Here is a 5726-nt window from a genome sequence, read left to right on the forward strand (position 1 = left end):
ATGCCCATCTAAAAATCAAAGTTCTTGGAGTGCCTGCGTGGCTCAGTTAAGCATCTGACTTCAGCTCAGGTCATGATCCCAGGGTGCTGGGATGGCTCTCCGCTAAGTGCTCAGTGGGGAGTCTGCTTGTCCGGCTCCCTTCACCCCTCCCCCCACTCATGCTCTCTCTCTCTCTCTCTCTCTCTCTCTCAATAAATAAAATCTTTAAAAAATCAGAGTTCTCTTTCTGAGAAAGAAGAGATAAAGATGGCAGCAAGCCATGTTTGCCAGAGTTTAACTACACTTTTTCCTCACATCCCAAATTCTTAAGTCAGATAATAGATGTCATTATTGTTTCAACCACTTTTGACTTGCCCTTTCACCTAATGCATCTTATCTCATTAGCACTTACTCTGTATTACCAATGGCAAATATTGCATCATATGGCTCAGCCATGATTTAGTTAACCTTTTCCTTAATTTGGAAAATTTAGGATGTTTTTGATTTTTGTTCTCAAATTCTACAACTTTGGCTCATTGCACTTGTGATATGTTACATTTCTGATCATCCTTTTGGAATAGATTCCTAATAGGCTAGAGAATATGAACATTTTTAAGGCTCTTAATTAATACTGCTGATTTTCTTACCAGAAAGAAACCATTCTGTGGTCCCGCTGTCAATTAACTACATTTTTGGCAGCAGAAAGCTTTGCCTTTAAATTTTTTTTTTATTTTTTGCTAATATTTAACATTTTAAAAATAATGCATTTTCATTGCATAGATTCTTGAAATCTAAAGATGCCAATAAAAACTTTGGTGCCAATCTGATTCCCATTCCTTTGTAGGTAATATGTCTTTTTCTCTCACTCAGCTTTTAGAAAACTGTCTAAATCTTCTGAAATTTCGTATGTGTAAGTTTAGAAAAACTGTTTTTATTTAGCAATTCTTTTTTATTGAAGGATTTTAATCATTCTTAAATTCTGGGAAAATGTTGGCATTTTTTTTTTTCAGCATTTCCTTTCTTCTCTTTTCTCTATTCTCTGGAACTCTGATTTCTAAGATATGTTGGAACTCTATCTAATCTTCATGTTTCTTTCGTATCTTTACCTCTTTATTTCTTTGTGCTCTTTTCTGGAAGAATTCTTCAGTTTAATCTTACGGCCAGTAATTTATTTCTTAGGCTATTTAAAAATTTTTTTCCTAGGTTTCTACTTTCTTTTTTCTTTTCCTTCCTTCCTTCCTTCCCCTTGAAGTATCTGCTACCCTTTAATGAACTTTGTTATTTTATGGCATTTTCCTCCTTTGAGGATACTAAACATACATGTTTTAACTTGTGTTCTGTATACTCCTTTTATTCCATTTCATCAGCTTCCAAGTGCTTCCATTTGTTGGATTTGTCATCTTTCATGGTGGTGACTTTCTTCAGGTATTAGGAGCTTCTTGCTTTGCCACTGCAGCTTCCCGGCTGGGGTCCCTGAGTCTTCCTGTTTTAGTCTTTTGGACTGAAAAAGTATTGCTTGCTTTCTGTTCTTAAAGAGGGCTCACAGTTCTCTGGAGACTTACCTTCTAATTTTCAATGCAGCTATATTTATATCAAATGATTTAAAACATGCTATTATTTCTCTGGAATCAATATAGGAAGGAGCTATTATTGCATATGCTGATTTTGCCTTCTTGAATTTCGTTTTATATTTTCTGAGTATTACTTTATAGAAAATATATTACATTTTAAAACATTTGGCCATCTCACTAAATTTTTTATTAAGCACTTTTTTCTAAAAATAATAATCACTTATTTGCTTTTCATTTGTTATGCCTCTTACTTTTTAAATCCAGATTTAAAGCATTGTTTAATAATTTTTGTTCAAGTAAGCAGTGAAAGCAGGTCCTGGCATGTTCCTGACATTAATGGAAACACTTCTAGTATTTTCATCATTAAACATAATCTTGATAGTTAATTTAAAGGGAATATTTAAAGAATGTATTTTTTCATTCTTAAGAAATTTTTCATTGTGTGTTTTGTTTCAGATATTGGTTTTGAATTCAAATTCTTTTCAAGGATCTTTTGAGATGTTCATATGGTTTTCCCTCATTGATGAACTGATAGGTTAACATCTCATACTAACTACTACGATTGATCTATCCTCGAGATTCTGGAATAAATCCTCATTGGTCTTTTAGTGAATTGCTAAAGTAAGTATTGAAGATTTTATTTTTGATATCACTAAGTTTTTAAGTGAGAAGTGTACATGGTTTTATTTTCTAGTACTATCTTTTTAGGTTTTGGTATAAGTGGTGTATTTGTTCTTTTGAACAAATTGGATAGCTTTCCCCTTTTCTTTATTTTGTGCAACAGATTATTTGGTATGGAAATCTTTTCTTTAAGTTTGAAGGAACGAAATCCTGAAGCATGTGGATCTAGAGGTGGTGTCCTTTTGAGAGGTAATTCTTTGTTACTATAACATACGCTATGCTCATTGGTCTTTCAGATTTTTATTCCTCCTTAAGTTTATTTTAGTAATGGACACGTTTTCAGAATATTGACCATTTAATCAAGATTTCCTAATTTGGTAGTTTAAAAAGTATCCCCTATCACTTCACATATTTCATTTATAAATTTGATTTTTGAGAACTTATTTGATATCTTTTATTTCTCTGTTCCCCATATACTTCCCCAAAATATTTTGTCCCAAGTGTCGCACTGGTTTCTGGGCCTCTCAGCCTCCCTCCTTGGCTCAGCCATTTGGTATTTCTTATGAGAAGCCGTACAGGGTAGTGGTTAAGACTGAGCGTTCTGGAGCTAGACTGTCTGAATTTGATTCTGTTTGAAACTCTGACTAGCTCCATGTGTAAAATGAAAGAAGTATTTATTCATGGGGTTGCTGTGAGGATTAAATGAGTTAATATATGTCAAGTATTTGGAACAATGCCTGACACTGAGTAGGTTCTCAGTTGCTAAGCCATTTTCATTTTTATACAGATCAATATAGGCTCTCAGGGCTTCATTTAGTTTTCCCCTTCTCTAATTTTTCAGATAAGCTGCTTAATTAATACCCCAAGCTCAGCATGGGGCCAGAAACCTTGTTAGGACACAGGGGTAAGGGAGAAGCCTACAAATACTCAAAATATAATATCCTTTCTTTTATCTTTGTCACATCTAATTATAAAAACAGATAAAACAGTAACTTTCGACTTTTTTAAGTGAAGAAATTTAGCTCAGCTTTGTCTTTCTCCTCCAATTATTACTTTCCCACATATCCTAAGATATAATAGTTTTTTTTGAAATGCGTAACAATTTTTATGGAAGTTATTTATGCTTTATTTATGTGGGTTAATTTGGTTTCAGTGTTCACTACCTTTCCTTTCATACTATAACCCAAATTATATCTGGTTAATGGCCCCCAAACTGCAAGGGAACTTTTTAAATACACAGACTTTGAGATGCCGCATAAAACCTACTGAATAATAAGTTGTAGAGTTGCTGCCTCCATGTTCTTTAATTTAATGTCCTCATTCCCAGGTGATTCTGATTAACTGCTATGTTTGGGAACCACTTTTCTAGCCAATAGAAAAATGAAACTAAAATTTCCAGACCAGCGGCACCTGGGTTGCTCAGTCGGTTAAGCATCTGCCTTCGGATCAGGTCATGATCCTGGGGTGTTGGGATCGAGCACCGCATCGGGCTCCCTGCTCAGCAAGGAGCTTGCTTCTCCCTCTCCCTCTGCCTGCCGCTCCCCCTGCTTGTACTCTCTCTCTTTGTCAAATAAATAAAATCTTAAAAAAATAAATAAAATAAAATTTCCAGACCAGTGAGGGTAGTGGTGGAGAGGTGGTGGTGTGCTTGACCAAGATCCATGTTCTACTTCTCATCCTACATCTCTGACTACTTTTTCTTTGCTTTGTTTGAATTGTTTTAAAAAACTGGTCTACTACCTCCTGAGCAGATTTTTCTTGAAAATCCATTTTGGTCCTCTTTTCCTTTCTCTGCCCCCTTAGCTAGATCTTGATGTTAATTTTGACTTCTCTGCAGCTGATCCCCAAGCCTATCCTTAAGCTCTTCTGAAATCTGGCCACGTTTTATACTTCCCTAAATGCAGAACCTCCCAGGGTGAACTCCTCCCTCCTCACCGCTCCCTTGTATATTCTCTACTCAGAGCCCTGCCTCCTTCTGCCTCTGTCTCCAAGTCTCTGCCACAATTCGTGCTCATTTCTTCTGTAAAGGACTATAGCTTCCAGTTGCCCTTCAGTGCATCCTGGTATCCAATGAAGCTTCTTAGAATATTAGTCTATCACACGATTCTTAGGCTTGAAACTTTCAGTTATTTTTCACTATTTGTAGAGTCAAAATCTTTAGCCCGATAACCAAGATTCTTCAAAAATACTGACTTAACTACGAAACTCTTAATTCCTAATAATTTCTCTTCAGTGCCCTGAATTCTATGAAGTGGAAATATTCCCTAATTCAAAGTCTATTTCCTCTTGTGTGTTCTTATCTTACTCCTCTACCCTCAATTTTACTTGTTCTAATCTTAGCTTTTCCTTCAAACTTCATTTTAAATGCCACTTCCTCTAGGAACTTTCCTTGATTGCCCAGGTGACGATATTTTCTTCCTTTGATTTCTCATAGATTTTATGTGAGGTGACTAAAGACACCTCACTTTCTTTTTTGTATTTTCCTTGTTTTTGTTTTAATTGCTTTAAAATGTACAAACTGGGGCACCTGGGTTGCACAGTCCATTGAGCGACCGACTCCTGGTTTTGGCTCCCGAAGCGATCTCAGGGTCTTATGATCTAGCCTGGCGGCAGGCTCCGCCTTCGGCGTGGAGACTGCTTAAGATTCTCTCTCTCCCTCTGTCCCTCCCACTGGGGCTCGTTCTCTCTCTAAAATAAATCGTTAAAAAAAAGTGCAAACAACTAAGTATACAGAGTAGTATAGTTTAGAATTTCCCCTTCACTCCTTTGCCAAAGCCACTCAGGAGCCTGCAGGTAAATCGTATTACTCCTTGATAAACTGTATCCCTCTAAGTTGGAATTTCTCAAGATGCTGGCCATGGACTCTCTAACTGAAATCACGTGGGAGATTGTTAAAGGTGGAGGGAGGTGCCTGTGCATCAGCCCCGACCTACTGAATCACAATCTCAGGAAGTGTCACCTAGGAAGCTGCCCTCTTAATCACACTGTTTTGTGAGTTATTGATTTTATCCTCTTTCCATGTGTCAATAGGAGTTCTTATACAAATGTATAATTTTGTTTTTTGTTTGGTTATGTTTCTTCTGTTATTCAACTTCTTTTTTTGTTTTTAGCAATTATCTTAGAGATGTTTTCAAGATAGGACACAGAGATCCCTGTGGGGTTTGGTTTAAAAAAAATTTTTTTAGAAAGATTTTATTTTTTAGAGAGAGAGAGAGAGGCAGAGAGAGAGAGAGAGAGAGAGAGAGAGCATGAGTAAGAGGGAGGAGGGAGGAAGGGCAGAGGCAGAAGCAGGCTCCCTGAGGTAGGGTTCCTTCCCAGGACCCCGGGATCATGACCTGAGTTGAAGGCAGATGCTTAACCAACTGAGCCACCCAGGTGCCCCTAAAAAAAAAATTTTAAACAACTGTATGGGATGAATGTATTAAGTTTCATGTTAACTATTTTTTCTTTTGAAGGATTTTTAGACTTCCCAGTTTTTTGTTACTAGATCTATGCTTCAATGAATATGTAAAGTTTGCAAACACTGTGATATGTTTATGGATTAGAAATTGCTGG

Source organism: Zalophus californianus, chromosome 12, assembly GCF_009762305.2.
Source record: "Zalophus californianus isolate mZalCal1 chromosome 12, mZalCal1.pri.v2, whole genome shotgun sequence".
Lineage (NCBI taxonomy): Eukaryota > Metazoa > Chordata > Mammalia > Carnivora > Otariidae > Zalophus > Zalophus californianus.